This window comes from Scylla paramamosain, chromosome 23 (genome assembly GCF_035594125.1).
Source record: "Scylla paramamosain isolate STU-SP2022 chromosome 23, ASM3559412v1, whole genome shotgun sequence".
Taxonomy (NCBI): Eukaryota; Metazoa; Arthropoda; class Malacostraca; order Decapoda; family Portunidae; genus Scylla; species Scylla paramamosain.
In genome coordinates this window covers 2,373,515-2,391,415 of record NC_087173.1, presented here as the reverse complement: position 1 = coordinate 2,391,415, position 17,901 = coordinate 2,373,515, and the positions used below count along the sequence as shown (strand labels likewise).

The 17,901-nt window shown below is 39.2% G+C and overlaps 2 long non-coding RNA genes across 19 annotated transcripts in view; one reads left to right on the top strand and one right to left on the bottom strand.

Annotated features, from left to right (window-relative positions):
* Window positions 1-2,944, top strand: part of LOC135112015 (uncharacterized) — a 39,109-nt gene extending 36,165 nt beyond the window's left edge. The window contains exons 3-4 of the long non-coding RNA XR_010273993.1: window positions 714-742; window positions 1,209-2,944. This is a non-coding gene — a long non-coding RNA (uncharacterized LOC135112015). The remainder of the gene's footprint in view (window positions 1-713; window positions 743-1,208) is intronic.
* On the bottom strand, window positions 677-17,380 carry LOC135112013 (uncharacterized). 18 transcript variants are annotated; one of them, XR_010273987.1, is made up of 7 exons: window positions 17,220-17,380; window positions 13,197-15,043; window positions 9,329-9,470; window positions 7,658-7,826; window positions 4,686-4,844; window positions 4,317-4,436; window positions 677-1,312 (listed from the first exon to the last, which is right to left on the bottom strand). It is a non-coding gene; the product is annotated as an uncharacterized LOC135112013 (long non-coding RNA). The 18 variants fall into 18 exon arrangements; XR_010273986.1 differs by having other exon boundaries at window positions 9,329-9,452; XR_010273988.1 differs by having other exon boundaries at window positions 7,658-7,771; window positions 9,329-9,452.
* Between the last annotated feature and the right edge of the window lie 521 nt (window positions 17,381-17,901).

Below are 17,901 nucleotides of genomic sequence, written 5' to 3'. Positions count from 1 at the left end.
CTGTTATGACCAATCACTTTGAATTATATGAAATCTTTGTAATTTTTTTTTTTTATTTATGAACGGTAAGCGTTTAAGATGTTACGTATGCCACAATTAAGAGATGAATAGTTTCGATCTCTACATACCCTTCTACGAGTATATTCCAAGTGATCCTCCTCTTCTAAAACCCTCAGGTTAACTTCTTTTTTCTTACTATTTTTTTTTTTTTTCTCAGTATGCTCAGAAACCCTGAATGTATTTCTCATCACCTACTCCGCTATTGTTTCCTAGTATTCACGTAACTTTTCTCCTCACGCGCTCTAAAGAATTCGTTCACCTCGCTGAAATTCCCTTTCACTTTTTACATCAGACATTAGCATTTTCATTCTTTACATTAACATGTTCATACACACAGATCCATGCATACTTTACCATTCCTACTACCTTCTCCATCTATTGTAGATTTTCAAATATATGGCGCTCTAGAACACACTACATCTAAGATAAAAAACAAAAAAAAAAAAACAAAGGGAAGCTGCAAGAAGGCAGTGGCAGTTCCTGTAATTAGAATTACACTTTTTCTCCTCTTGATTTTCTCCATCTGATTTACACCACATTACTCCTATCTTCCTTCCTTACCCCACATATATTCATTCCATGATCAAAAGTATGGTTTAGGGATAAAAAATAATAATAAAATTGTATTTATTTATACACGGTATATTTTACAGATGTGGCAGCAACTTGGCAATGAAGTAAGGTAATGACAACACATGTGGCAAGCATCCACATCACAGTCTTTCAAAGGCCAGATGATCTTAAATGCAATTGTAGAGCTTGGTAAAAAAGCATTTAATATTAATAATCTATATCTTATTGTGTACAGGGCTTAAGCTAAACTTGTGTGGTATTCCATATTAACCTAGTTTATAATGGTTAATGTAAACTTGCTCCAATCATCTTTGTCTTTTCAGATACACATTGTCCCATACGGGAGCTGTAAGCATCTTCACTTCCTCGGTTCTTTCTCAAATACAGCTGTTCTTTGTTGTAAATGTGCTTACTGTACCTCCCCTTCTGAATCTAATTTTATTTACAAAAACTTACTTTATTTCTAATTGTAACAGAAAGCCATTCATTAAACTAGAATTTTCTGAGATGAGAAAAATAGTGATTGAAGTATTTAACAATACAATGTAGAGTGAATTGATGGTGTTCTTCCTCAGGTGTGTGAAGGTGGGACAGAAGACTTCTTCCCTGAAGCAATGCGTGACAATGTGGGAGAGCCATCATGAACAGCAGCAGTGCATCTGGGCTAGACAAGACAAACCTGCAAAGAGCAAAACATCTTGAAATACTTGTGTGGTGGCAAGCTGCTGGGATGAAGTATTAACAGCAGTGCAGTGCAGTATTGCACTATTCAAGGAAACTGTTCATCTGGTGCTTAAGTGTTTGGTACAGCTGTCCCTTATTGGCTGCACCCTTCCTCTTTCCTAGTTTTCTGTCACTCATGCTTGCCTCGGGATTTTATGTTTGTATATTCACTGCAGTTCACTTCTGGTGCAAGATAGACCATTTAACTTGATGCTACTGGACTGTGCAGCTCAATGTATATTCACTGCAGTTCACTTCTGGTGCAAGATAGACCATTTAACTTGATGCTACTGGACTGTGCAGCTCAATGTGACAAGTTGAATTTATACAAGATAGTTCCAAAATATTTAAAACCAGGATCATTTTTATTTTTTATTTTTTTTTAGCAGCCTCTGAGCTGATACAGAAAAAAATCACATTACATGTGGCAAGTCCTCTGAATGCTACATCATAATCAGATAATTAATACGACAATCTCTAGAAGTTGTATACACTCATCTGCCAGACTGGTGTGTCTTGAGTGGGTTTTCCTGCCTCTGTATGGCCAGGAAGAACATGAGTGATACATTGATGCTTGCAGTAGACCAGCTCCTGTTTAAAGGCTTCTCCACTTCAATTCACTCCACTTCAATTCTTCTTCACTTCAATTGTAAATTACTTATTTCCTTATGTGATGCAATGATTTTTTCAATGCCAGATCAAAGAGGAAAGCTGAAAAGATGATAAATTAATCTTGCTATGAACACTTCAGAGTGATCTTGGAAATTCAACTTGTCACATTTCCTTTCTTTATTTTATTAAGATAACCATAAGTACTGTAGTACAATTGTTGCACAACCTAACAGTACCAAGCAAAGTAATCGATTGAATATCCAAACATGTATCACTCAGGCAAATTTGACTGAACAGTGGGTGAAGATGCAGCCAAACAAGAGGGCCACACCTAGAATAACTTCCAAGAATATGTAAGGTACACCCTCTTTCTAGACATACTATAGTCCTTTCGGAGAAAGAAAAGGAGTGAGGCCTCTGTGTTTGGTTGGCAGCCCTGGGCCAGTATGCAGAAAACTTCATAAAAGCTCCTCTTAAAGCCACTCATAAATTAAAAATCTTTGTCATAACTAGGAGCTCGACTTGTGAGTCATGCAAAGAAACACAAGGCGACTCCTAACTGTGGGCTGAGTGATTTATGAGCTTCAACAGTTACACAAGTTATGCAAATTTTGTTTGCATTCAAGGATGAAGCAGTGTTTGTTCTACTATCAATGTTTTCAACCTTAATACGAAAAAGTAATTATGGCAAGTATAAGTTAAGGAATCAAATTTTGTAGTTTATACAGTCACTTTACCTATTATTGTGTACAACCATTGTGAAGTTATGCTTAAAATAAAACATGTCTTCTCAAACACAAAATACTGTTGAATATGATGGTGCTTCAGAAAAAAAAATTCCCTCAATTACATACCACTTCATATGTACAGTATCATGGTAATTCCCAGAATAAAACCAGCACAGAACATATAATTATATACACATTTTTAACTACTACTAAGTTGGAATGAAGAAAATAAATTACATATGTTGAAACAATTTTCTTTCTTTCCAGCTTGATAGTAGTAGAGATAATGTGAGGTGAAGTCATGGATGGAGATGAAAATGTTTGTACAATTATATTATATACAGTATGATAATTCCAAGAAAAGTGGCATAGAATAAAAAGCAGTACAGTAAACCCTAGATAAACTGAAATATTTTGGGGGAGATGCCTGATGGTTTATCCAAGTTAGGTTTATAAGATGGCCAGAATAGCACCTTATAAATAGCACCTGATAGTGATGCATTCATTAACACAAGAATGGATGGCTTCTTTAGTGGTACACTGCTTAATTAATGTACTGTAATATAAATAATAATGTACTTCAAGTAAAAGTATTTTTGACTGAGTTGCACTCGGCAACATAGCATCCCTTCCTTGTTTGGTGTGTTGGGAAGTGTTGCCATGAGACAAAGGGGGAAGAAGCCAAGTGATGCACATACCACCACACTACACCAGATAACCAGCCACACACTAAGCTGTGTTCAACTAGCTCAGCCTGGGCCCACACCAGTGGTCAGCTTACTCGAGGGATATGCACAGCGTCACTGGCATGCTCAGTCAGCTTTTAAACTTGTCTGATAAACTGAACATGTGGTTGGTTTACCAAGGGAAGTTCAGTTGGCACAAAGGGGTCAGTTTATCCAAAATTTGGTTTAACAAGGTTCAGTTTATCAGGGGTTTACTGTATGAATATTCTCAATTTCATCTCCAATGTGCATTATTTTGATTATTATTTATTAATCTTCAACTCTGATGTTACATATTTTTTTTGTCCAATGATCACAAAACCTAGTAAGTATTGCACAAAATAGGCATGATTCAGAGCCAATGATCACAAAACCTAGTAAGTATTGCACAAAATAGGCATGATTCAGAGAAGTTAATTTAAAACTTAGTGTGGAGAGGCCTAAGGCAAAATAGGAGACAGGCTGATTGCACCACAGACCAATTGTGGTACACAAGTCTAAGTACTTAGGCTCCAGTTGTAAGCTAGAAATTAATGGACTCTCAATAGTGTTAGGAGACAATATCTTATCCTTGCCCATAAAGAGGCAGCAGAGAGCAAAAGAGGTGGAAAAAAATTAATTAAAAAAATTCAACCTTCCACTTTCAACAGCTAAGAGGCAACTGTGTAAGGGAGAAGTTCCCCTCAATGATTACACTCATGTTGGTGCCTGATACCAGCACCATGTCAAGGGATGAGGTTCCAAACCCAAGTCTGCCAGCCTGCTTAGCACAATAAACTACAATGATGATCAATGAACACTACCAAGAAAAAAATGGGACATACCTAAATATTGGGCAGATATCCATAAAAGGGTGGTGGGCAAATAATCAGTAATAAAAAGCATATATACATACCTTCCTCATCTACAAGAATATGCATCTTCCTCCATGTTCCTCCTTCAGCCATGAGACCACTGCATCACATCACACCGACAACTTGAGATTTAGGCCATCAAGATGCAGGTAGACAATTATCTGTAATATTATTGTAAAGAATATGGTAATATGCAGTAAAAATGGTTTCAAGCACTTCGTACCATGCTGAAATCCAATTTATCTTTGAGCATCCTGCCAGATTCCAATCCCCTGTGAAAGTGACACATGATCCAGTATTTTGATAAAATTTTCAACATTACTATAATAGTAATGCTCAAAAGGTGGTCATGACAATTGCATGTTGGGATGATGTAAAACTATATAAAACAACCTACAAACACTCCTCACCACCTGTCTCCATTGATGTACCACAACTTTGGTGATGATGTTGACATTCTGGTTAGGGGATCTCGAACTCACTAAGTAGCCCCCACTGGTCAGCCAATGCTTTCCACCACCATCCTCCTCACCTCACTCTGGGAGCTGGCCAGGATAGTCTTTGCCACACTACAGAAACAAGGAATAGGTAGGAAGACCACATCACAAGTAAACATACAAGAAATGTATCTGAAAGAGCCAAATACATTATAATCTGCACACACAAGAACTGCTACCAAGTACTAATTATGAACCCCTCACACACAAAAATGTGGATTCTTATGGCAACATTCCTTTATTCTTTGTTATGTTTCAGGAATTACAGGAATCCCATCCTCAGGCCAGCAACACCCTAAAAATGGAATAAAAAATTCTTAAAAATAAAAAGATCACCTCTAGAAGAGAAGAAGGAAGCAACTGGCCTGCTAGCCTTAAGCTGTGTCCACACTATTGTGCAAACACTGTTACCATATCCCATTCTAAAGCCGCGTCCACACTTGTTTCATTTCCACATATCATATCATCGTTGCATATCACCTAGTGATACGATACGGTGCAACAGGGTATTGTACCCACTTGTTGTGTATCCGCGTGCTGTATCATCGTTCCATGGTGCAACAGTATCATCCAGTTTCTTCCTGACTGTAGCCATGAGTGCAAATGTGCAGTTGGCTGCAGCCACGTATATTTTTTTTAAGATTCTATCAGACGTATGACATCCTCCTTACTTTACTCCATTTTTTTTTAGTACCTAGATAGTTATTCACACTGAACATACATATATATATATATATATATATATATATATATATATATATATATATATATATATATATATATATATATATATATATATATATATATAATGACACAATCACGGGCAGTCACACACGATCAGCTACAACTATACTCGTGGTCATCCACTACAACAAGACTGAGCATGCAAGGGAACAATGCCACGCTTCCCATCCACACGAGGGTAGATGCGTTGCGTATCATTCCTTTAATATGACATCAAAGACCGACAAATGGTGGATCGAGCCCATTATGTATCTTTGTATCATATTTTGATACACAACGGTGCAACACTTTCCCATCCACACTGCTACGCAACGATGATACGATACATGGAAGTGCAACAAGTGTGGACGCGGCTTAATACACAAGCTGGGAAGGGTGAGTGGCAGGCATCGAGATGACACCAGAAGCAAGGAAATGACAGGCAAATATGAATGTGCAGCTGCCAGTGATGTGCTTGAGTGAAACACCAGAAACTGTCTCGGCTGGTAGGTGGTACAGTAAAATCCCTCTCATCCGGCATTCAAGTATCCAGCAGCTTCAAGTATCCGGCACATTTTTCCCCGAGCCTTAAAATCAATAAAAAATCAATTAAAATCGATTAAAAATTCCCACACGAGGCATACTTTGTCTCCTCGCCACCAGAGCGCACTGGTTCGCGCCACCCGCAGTCCACTGCACTGTGTTTACTCAGTGACTCAGTCCCGCATGTGCACTGTTTATCGCCTGACGCCTTCATCATGCCTAAAGTTGTAGAAAAGAGGAAGCGTGTTGTGCTTACACTTAAGCAGCTGATCAGATCAGGTGCTGATTAAGATCAGCTGATCTTTGTTATGGTAAGATGCATGAGTGTAGGGTGGTGATTGTGGACATAATTTCACTTCCGTTCAAGTATCCGGCAATATTCAAGTATCCAGCATGTCGGCGGTCTCGTTGATGCCAGATAAGAGGGATTTTACTGTGTAAAACACTTAAGGTTTCCTTGAATCTATGAAGTCATGTTCACGTTCATCATGGAGTTCACATAGTCGAGTCGCATGACTCTCCCAACTCTCCTCTTCAATGCAACCATTCTTTACACCACATTCCTCTGGGCTCTGACTTGTTTTTGCTTTTTCACACAAACTGCAAGAATTATCCCACACAAGGCTATTTTTCTTCTCCATGGTGCTGGGCATGGTGAGACAGCCTTCACACCTCGCAGCCCACTTTCTTTCTACTGAACAACCTTAACTACCTGACCAAACCAACTCTCAAGCAGTTGCAATAGATACTACAGACAGACATTGCCCGTTAAGGGCAGAGCCTGACTGGCTCTGTCCAAAAGTGAAGGGTTTGCACCTTTATCTCATCTGGTAATACTGCTTCAGAAGTGAAAGAAACCCACTCAGCAACCAGTGCCAGTCAGGCACTGTCCAATAGTGTGGACATGGCTGTACACTGAAGGCCACCCAAGCTCTGTTACACCAACAAAATCTATTTTACCAGGGTTCCTATTGGTTGATGGGAAGCCAGACACAGACTGTTATATCCAAGAGACACTGTGCCTAAACAAAAAAAAATTATACAACCAACTAAAAAAGAAAAATACAAAATAGAATTTCCTCACATTATTCAGACAACATTAAGTCTTGTAAAAGTGTCATACAAGTTCATTTGGGACCTATATTCATTAATACAGATTTGGCTATTCAGCTTCATTATTGGCCTTAAACAACAACTTAAGTTTTCTTCTTTTGTATGATGATTCAATGCTCTTGTATGTACTCTAATATCAGAAAAACTTTGGGGAGTTATCAGTCTACTGGTTGTAAAAGATGAACCTTTGTGCTTGAACACTGACAATCTTAGGATTTGAGATGAGACAAATATACCTCCCCAAGAAGTAAGGACATACAAAAAAATATACAACATTCGAGCACCAATGTTTAGGCAGAGTATCTTAAGAATGATCCAACAGTATTACAATTCATTAAAACAAATCTAAAAGAAACATGAAGAAAATTTAACTTCAATAATCATGAGAGAGAGAGAGAGAGAGAGAGAGAGAGAGAGAGAGAGAGAGAGAGAGAGAGAGAGAGAGAGAGAGAGAGAGAGAGAGAGAGAGAGAGAGAGAGAGAGAAAATTTTGTTGTTACATATTACCTAAAGCAGATCATTATCAATATCTTCTCTTCTACAGCACTTTTGTCTTCTTTCTTCACGTCTTCTTCCTATTCTCAGCACTTGTGGAAAATGCGTCCTTACCCTCCCGTCTGGCTGGGTCCCACAGAAATATAAGCTTCCAATTATGCATTTCTGCAGTGTTGCCACTCTGGGTGAGTGAGGATATTACCATGCAACAATGAACACAAGGATTTTTTTTCTTGTAGTTTCTTTGACCAAACTCTGCTACTCTAGTGACCACCCTGCCTCACTCAGACATTCCCACCAAAGTCTCACCCACACTGTCAGACCATCTTCCACATTCTGTCGTAGTCACACATACATTTTGAAACTATATGACACCTTCCAATGCATTCTAAATCATACTTAAGACAAGATATGAAATTATTTTCATCTAAGTCGCAAGTCAAGCATCGTGTGTGAGAATAGTACTAGGATATTGGATATCACACAGTCTCACAAATTTTCTACCACACTCCCTGCAACACTCTTAATAATTCTCGAGGAAAGATACAAAATCACTTTTACATCACAAATGGACATCATATAAGATGCTGGATACCACACACTCAAAAGATTCTCTTCCACTGTTTATCATACTTAAAACAAGAAAATTATCAATTTCATATCATGAGATGGGCATTGTGTGTGACTGATGCTTATGGAGTTGGATACCACTGACTGATGTGAAGTAGAAGATTGTTAAATGCATCCATTCCAGTATTTCCAAATCTTTCTCTCCATTGAAATTCATCCAAATAACTGTCTACAAAATTTCCTTGGATCCCACACATTGTTTTGAACTTATTCTTGGCCTTTGTCAAATAATTTTCTACATAGTTTATGCAGACATCTTTAATAGGGTCATCAGGGTTGTCAGTGTGGTGGACGTAAGGTGGCTCCACATTCATCTTAGAAATACTTTTATATGAGGCACTCCCATCAGTGTGGATTATAGATCCTGGATGAACATGTTCCTGAATGAGGGGAAGCAGCGTAGTTGCCTCACTGTCCGGAACTAACACAAGGAAGCCTTCTTGGGTATCAGGGCAAACTCCTCCAAAAACCCGTCTTTCAGGAACAAGATGGCCTTTGTTGTACCTTTTTTTTGCCATAAGAGGCACATCAAGCTCAACATTTACACCTGGGCCCCCAATCATAATGGGGTTTTGTATAAGATAATGAGAACAAACATTTCTGAAGTACTGGTACCACTGAATCACAGCTTTATTTCGTAAACCAGTGAATTCTTCACATGTCTTGTTCTGTATGCTATGGCTCCAAAAGAAAGCTAGTTGTAGAAGTTTTGAATAAGACAACTGTGAATTTTGCCAGAAGGATCCAGAGCGTGGACTGACTTTGCGACTCTTGTGCTCTGGGCACCTCCATGTTAAGTCTCTGCCCCTGCCACTCTTAACCCAAGTCATGACCCTATCACAGAAAACACACTTTGGAGTTGCATGTCTTATGCAATGACGTTCCTGCAGAAATGCATATGCAGTATCATCATCACTTGCAATATCAATGATAAAATCAAAACTCATATTGACTTAGTGTGCCAACAAAGTAGCAGATAATGTGGCCAAAGACAAAAACTGGCATTGATTGTCCTCCTATGTATGCAATAGAGCAGAAATGCATAACTGGCACCTCATATTGGCAGGCTGCAGACAAGAGCCACACTCTCCATGAGTGCCCCTCTTCCCTCTTCACCAGCTGCTCTACCTCCTCCTTTTCCTCTCACAACAGCTGACAGGGCATCTCTGAGTGGCAACTGGTGGACAGAAACACACTGAAATAATAATATGCTTTTGAACAGGACTGGCAGACTAAATAAAATAATACATATATATATATATATATATATATATATATATATATATATATATATATATATATATATATATATATATATATATATATATATATATACATACATACATATACCAAAGGTGTCTCCCCCAAAAAAGAGGATAATCAAGACAAGGAAAACAATTCTCACATTCACAGCACTTCCTTAGCCCCTATTCCCCAACAAAGAAGATATAGAACTTCTGTCCTCATATTAGTGGGATTAGTCCCACAGCTTTGACAGTTTTAGTTTGGAACAAGACTCCTTCATGGCAAGTACTCTCCTCTACCACCTGACTGTCCCACACCTGTGTGGGACCACTGATGTGTGGCACCTTCCTCAGGGGTCGCAGGGCCATGTCATTCCTCACACACTCACAACTGCTCTCCATTCATCTCTGCCATGCACAATCACTCTATTATGCTCCAGTGTCAGTCTTCTCCCCTATCTATCCATCCCATATGTGGCTTACCTCATAAGTTCACACTTTTCTCTCAACATGTTCAAGCCATCTCGGCACACACTCTTTTACCTGTCCTGCCTAATATTTCACAACACTTATTCTCCTTCTCACTTCATTTCTGACTCTTTCCAAGTTACTCCACTTAGACATCTCATCTCCATCCCATTCAGTCTCTTCTTATTTACTACTCCCATACTCCAAGTCTCAGCACCCTACAGTACAGTGAGCACTACTATACCTTCATACAATATTCTCTTTACATTCATTCAAAGTGTACTCCTCTCAAATAGTCTATTCATACCTCCCAACACTTTTTCTGTTTCTTTCACCATAGCTCTAATCTCTGTCTCTGGTCCTCCATCCACCACTACTGCAGATCCAAGATATTTGAAACAGTCTACTTCTTGTAGCTCCTCACCATTCAGTCTTACATTCATCCTATCACCTGCCTCCCTGGTGCACCTTATTACCTTACTCTTTCCTACATTAATATTTAAGTTTCAGTTTCCTTCTCCTACACCTACATCCAAACTCCTCTACCAGCCTACTTAACTTTTCTGTATCTGCCATCAATGCTATATCATTCACAAACAGTAACTGATTCACACTCCATTATTTACCTCTACCGTTACCAGGCCCAATCCTTCATAAAACATTCAAGCATTAACTTCCCTCATCACACCATCCATATAATGTTAAACAGCCATGGTGACATTACACATCCCTGACATAACTCCATCTTGACTGGGAACCATTTACTTATGCTGTTTCCTACCCTTACAGATGCTCTACTGTTCTCAAAATCTTTTCACTCCTTTTAGCAACCCACCAACAGAACCAGAACGAAAGAGAACACATAACTGGGAGAGTGAGGACACGTGTGCTTCTGCTCCTGTATTTCCTAAGTTGATTCCCCTAGATTACCAATGAAAGTTTTTTTCTGAATGCCTGGTCTGTGTCCCTACAGCAGTGATTCTCAAACTGTGCCTCACAGCACAGAAGTACACCATGACTATTCCCCTAAATATGCCACATAATTTTCATGGATAGATATACACTACACATGGCTGTAGAGTTAGTGCACTGTCAAGGCCTAAGATATATCATTAGTGTACCCCTAAACAATAAAGTTTGAGAACCTCTACCCAACAGTGTCATTATGTCTGCAAGACGTAAAGGTTATTGTGTGGGGTGGGGCCCAGTGATGACATGTTGCAGATACGACAGTGAACCTGATGGTGTTCATGTTCCTACTGATGGATCAAGAGGTGGTTTGGCCAGTAGTTCATCATGCGGTAGGATTCCATACTTTTTTTTTATCTCAAGAAACAGCAGAGAGGTGAAAAATAGATCCAAACCTAGTCATGATCCAACATATTAGCCTTTATTTAATTTATCTATTTTATTCTCACTCAAACATTCCCACCACAATCTCTCCCCACATTATTATATTCTCTTACACTTTCTATATACCCCCAAGAGAGAGAGAGAGAGAGAGAGAGAGAGAGAGAGAGAGAGAGAGAGAGAGAGAGAGAGAGAGAGAGAGAGAGAGAGAGAGAGAGAGAGAGAGAGAGAGAGAGAGAGAGAGAGAGAGAGAGAGAGAGAGAGAGAGAGAGAGAGTATAGAAATGCATAACTGGCAACTCGTACTGGCAAGACCAAGGGCCAAGCCAGAGAATGGCTGCATTAGCTAGTAGCTTCTCCCAATGAGCATGTCAATATCCTCTCTTGCAAATGTGGCAACACTGCAACAGGAATGCATAACCAGCAACTCAGACCAGCAGGCTGCAACCACAAACAGCCTGGAACCCCAACTCTCCACAAGTGCTGCTTTGTCAACAGCTTGCCCTGAGCCATCTTTTCTACCACATTCTGTGTATATGAACACAATTCTGGTAAATTTCCAGTTTCTCTACAAATTTCTCTGATAAGTTTTGATGTGTTTTTAGATCATCTGCTATCACTTCCTGTCACTAATTAACTGTTTTCATTTTTACCTCCACCCAACCATAAGGAGCAGAGTAATTTATGACAGAATGATTGCAAATTAGTCAAAACACATCAAAGTTTACCAGAAAAATAGTTTTGTCCTTGCAAATACTATTAGTATCCTCATTATCACTGTGCAGCTAAGTCTAGCCCAGTCGCTCACAGTAGCACTCCCAATAATGTAATAAATTTTCAAAAATTGCTGGCAGCATTACTGTAAATTTCCAACACATATATATGGGGTCCCTAACCTAAACCAAACCAAACCATACCTAACCTAACCTATCCTAACCTAACCAAAGTAGAATGGGTATCTGTCCAGTCATGACTAGTTGCTCAGGATAACACATATTAAAAAAGCCAATATATTTTTTTTAAAAATCGCCGACAGCATCATTATCAATTTGCAACACATATATGGGTTTCAAAATGCTCAGCATGAAGAGCTCTAGCCAATGAGATATGTCACAAAACTTTAAGTGAATATGTAGTGATTCTGTAATAATACCACAATTCCTTCTCCTTCACACTCCCCTAAAAGCAAGAGAAACCCACTCAGCAACCAATGCCAGTCAGGCACTGCCCGATAGTGTGGACATGGCTGTACACTGAAGGCCACCCAAGTTCTGTTACACCAACAAATAAAAGCTATTTTACCATGTAGGGTTCCTATTGGTTGATGGGAAGCAACACACAGACAGTGTTATATCCAAGATGCCTAAATAAAAAACAAAAAATTGTACAATCCTTACATAAACAAGAAAGAATACAAAATAGAATTTTCTCACATTATTCAGACAACATTAAGTCTTGTGTCATGAGAGTTCATTTGGGGATTATATTCATTAATACAGATTTGGATAATCTGGGATCCATTTCATCATTAGCCTTAAACAACAATTTTAAGACTTCTTCTTTTGTATGATGATTCAATACTCTTGTATGCTCTCTAATATCAGAAAAACTTGAATGAGTTATCAGTCTATTGGTTCTAAAAGATAAACCTTTGTACTCGAACATTCACAATCTTAGTAAGGACATACAGGAGAATACAACACTGGAGCACCAATGTTTAGGCAGAGTATCTTAAGAATGATACAGAATGATCCAGCAGTATTACAATTCATAAAAATAAATCTAAAGGAAACATGAGGAAAATCTAATTTCAATTATCATAATGAGAGAGAGAGAGAGAATTTTGTTATTACATATTACCTCAAGCAGACCCATTATCAATATCTTCTCTTCTACAGCACTTTTGTCTTCTCTCTTCACGTCTTCTTCCTATTCTCAGCACTTGTGGAAAATGCATCCTTCCCCTCCCACCTGGCTGGGTCCCACAGAAGTATAAGCTTCCAATTATGCATTTCTGCAGTGTTGCCACTCTCAGTGAGTGAGGATAATGACATGTAACAATGAACACAAGGTTTTTTTATTCTCCTTGTAGTTCCTTTGACCAAATTCTGCTACTCTCATGACCACCCTGCCTCACTCAGACATTCCCACTACAATCCCTCCCACACAGTAACACTGTCTTCCACATTCTGTCATAGTCACACATATTTTGAAACTCTCTACCACACCTTCCAATGGATTCTAAATCATACTTAAGACAAGATATGAAATTATTTTCATCTAAGTTCCAAGTCAAGCATCGTGTGAGAATATTACTAGGATATTGGATATCACACAAACAGTCTCACAAATTTTCTACCACACTCCCTGCAACACTCTTAATAATTCTCAAGGAAAGATACAATATCACTTTTACATCACAGATGGACATCATGTAGGATGCTGGATACCACACACTCAAAAGATTCTCTTCTACTGTTTATCATACTTAAAACAAGAAAATTATCAATTTCATATCATGAGATGGGCATTGTGTGTGACTGATGCTTATGGAGTTGGATACCACTGACTGATGTGAAGTAGAAGATTGTTAAATGCATCCATTCCAGTATTTCCAAACCTTTCTCTCCATTGAAATTCATCCAAATAACTGTCTACAAAATTTCCTCGAATCCCACACATAGTTTTGAACTTATTCTTGGCCTTTGTCAAATAATTTTCTACATAGTTTATGCAGACACCTTTAATAGGGTCATCAGGGTTGTCAGTGTGGTGGACGTAAGGTGGCTCCACATTCATCATAGAAATACTTTTATATGAGGCACTCCCATCTGTGTGGATTATAGATCCCGGATGAACATGTTCCTGAATGAGGGGAAGCAGCGTAGTTGCCTCACTGTCCGGAACTAACACAAGGAAGCCTTCTTGGGTATCAGGGCAAACTCCTCCAAAAACCCGTCTTTCAGGAACAAGATGGCCTTTGTTGTACCTTTTTTTTGCCATAAGAGGCACATCAAGCTCAACATTTACACCTGGGCCCCCAATCATAATGGGGTTTTGTATAAGATAATGAGAACAAACATTTCTGAAGTACTGGTACCACTGAATCACGGTTTTATTTTGCAAACCAGTGAATTCTTCACACGTCTTGTTCTGTATGCTATGGCTCCAAAAGAAAGCTAGTTGTAGAAGTTTTGAATAAGACAACTGTGAATTTTGCCAGAAGGATCCAGAGCGTGCACTGACTTTGCGACTCTTGTGCTCTGGGCACCTCCATGTTAAGTCTCTGCCCCTGCCACTCTTAACCCAAGTCATGATCCTATCACAGAAAATACACTTTGGAGTTGCATGTCTTATGCAATGACGTTCCTGCAGAAATGCATATGCAGTATCATCATCACTTGCAATATCAATGAGAAAATCAAAACTCATTTTGACTTAGTGTGCCAACAGAAAGTAGCAGATAATATGGCCAAAGACAAAACATTGGTGTTGATTGTCTTCCTATGTATGCAACAGAGCAGAAATGCATAACTGGCACCTCATACTGGCAGGCTGCAGGCAAGAGACACACTCTCCATGAGTGCCCCTCTTCTCTCTTCACCACCACCTCTTCCCTCTTCACCAGCTGCTCTATCTCCTGACCTTTTTCCTCTCACAACAGCTGACAGGGCATCTCCAGGAAGCAGCTGGTGGACAGAAACACACTGAAAAAATAATACACTTTTGAACAGGACTGGCAGACTAAATAAAATAATATACATATAAATACCAAAGGTGTCTTCCCCAAAAAGGGGATATCAAAACAAGGAAAACAACTCATATTCACACTCATTCACGGCACTCCCTTAGCCCTTTGCTCCCCAACAGAGATGAACTCCTGTCGTCATTTTATGGGGATTAGTCCCACAGCTTTGACAGTTTTGGTCTGGAACAAGACTCCTTCATGGCAAATACTCTCCTCTACCATCTGATTGCCCCACACCTGTGTGAGACCACTGATGTATGGCACTTCCCTCGGGGGTCACAGAGCCATGTCATTCCTCACACACCCACAACTGCTCTCCATTCACTTCTACCATGCACAATCATTCTACTATGCTCCAATATCACTCTTCTCTATTTATCCATCCCATATGTGGCCTACCTCATAAGTTCACACTTTTCTCTCAACATGTTCAAACCATCTCGGCACACACTCTTTTACCTGTCCTGCCTAATATTTCACAACATTCGTTCTCCTTCTCACTTCCTCATTTCTGACTCTGTCTAAGTTACTCCACTTAGACATCTCACCTCCATCCCATTCAGTCTCTTCTTATTTGCTACTCCCGTACTCCAAGTCTCAGCACCATACAGTGCAGTGGGCACTACTACCCTTCTCTTTACATTCATTCAAAGCGTACTACTCTCAAATAGTCTATTCATACCTCCTAACACTTTTTCTGTTTCTTTCACCATAGCTCTAATCTCTGTCTTTGGGCCTCCATCCACCACTACTGCAGATCCAAGATATTTGAAACAGCCTACTTCCTGCAGCTCCTCACCATTCAGTCTTACATTCATCCTTTCATCTGCCTCCTTGGTGTACTTCACGTTTAAGTTTCCTTCCCAAACACATACATCCAAAGTTTCAGTTTCCTTCCTAAACACATACATCCAAACTCCTCTACCACCCTACTTAACTTCTCTATATCTGTCATTTCACAAACAGCAATTGATTCACACACTATTCTTCACCCTCTGCCATTACCATGCCCAATCCTCTACCCAACATTTAAGCATTAACTTCCCTCATCACACCATCTACATAATGTTAAACAGCCATAGTGACATTACACATCGCTGACATATGTTCTTATTACAAAAGGCAGTATGAGGCACACAACTGCAGATTAGATTCAGTTTTTCATTTTGTGCAGACAGTGTCTTTCAAGTTTCACAGAGCGGTTTTACCATCAGAAAAAAGTTGTTTAAATCCTTCTTTGTCAATAGCTTACACCAAGCTATCTTTGCTATGACATTCTGTGCACATGAACACAATTCCCTCTCCTCCATACTTCCTAATACTTTGCACCATCTGTTCAGGTAAACTCAAGCACAAGGAGGAAGAATGGAACTACAGATGACACCGATCACATCCAACAGAATTATCCTCGCAGATCGTGTTATATGTACCACATGATGAACTGCTGGCCAAACCACCTCTTGATCCATCAACAGGAACAGAAACACCAACAGGTGTCCTTGGCGTGCCTACAACGTCACTGTGACCCACCCCAACAACAACCACCATCTATTGCAGAAAAGACACTTTAGAAGCACAGACCAGGCGTCCAGAAAAAATGTCGTTGATAATCCGGGAGAATTAACAGGCACTCATGGCGATGTGTGGTCCGTCTGGTGCTGGGCTGGATGGGGTGCGTCCTTTGAGTGATTTGGCAGTTATGCATTTTCCTTGCAGTATTACCACGTTCGGTGAGCGAGGATTCTCTCTCATATATCTTGTCTTGAGAGAGAGAGAGAGAGAGAGAGAGAGAGAGAGAGAGAGAGAGAGAGAATCCTCGCTCACCCAACGTGGTAGCACAAGGGAAATTCATAGCTATCAAATCACTTGCAGGACGCGGTCCAGCCAGCCCGGCACCAGACGGATCACACATCGCCACGAGTGCCAATTAACTTAGGAAATAGAGGAACAGAATCACACGTGTCCTCCTCGTGTTGCTGCACACCTACGGTTCTTCGTGTAGCTTTAAAATACTGGTCCCGCTGAAGATGTCCCATCTTGAGCAGGATAGCACTGTTTATTTTTTTAGCCTCTTATTTCACGGGTTCTACTTATGTCACATCACTGGCATATAACAATGGTGGGGAGGGTCTTACCTTGTTGAGCCGCTTACAGAAGAGTATTAAGTATTAAAAAAAAAATAATTAAGAACGTCGAGGACACGAGCAATCACACCCTCCCCTCCTGCTGTGAATGGCGAGGGCCGAGGAATGACGAATTCAGCGTTGCCAAATTGTTATGGCCATATTATCGTACTACACAGGTTGAAATTATTGTACTTCTGGTAAAATTATCGTACATATGTAATTATTCCAAATATTATGCAAAACTGCCACTTTCCAAATACAGCAGAATTTAGGTTATATATATATATATATATATATATATATATATATATATATATATATATATATATATATATATATATATATATATATATATATATATATATATATATATATATATATAGATAGATAGATAGATAGATAGATATAGATATAGATAGATAGATAGATAGATAGATAGATAGATAGATGGATAGATAGATAGATAGATAGATAGATAGATAGATAGATAGATAGAGAGAGAGAGAGAGAGAGGTGTGTGTGTGTGTAATGAAAAAAACAACAATGCCCTTAACAAACAAAATACTTTCCTAAATACATATCATTAATAATTGGACAGAAACTACAGGACACTTCGTTAAGTTGTTTACTTACTATGTAGGAGATTACTGGTCTTGTTCTTCTATAAATACATCCGGCACGTCGTCAGCAG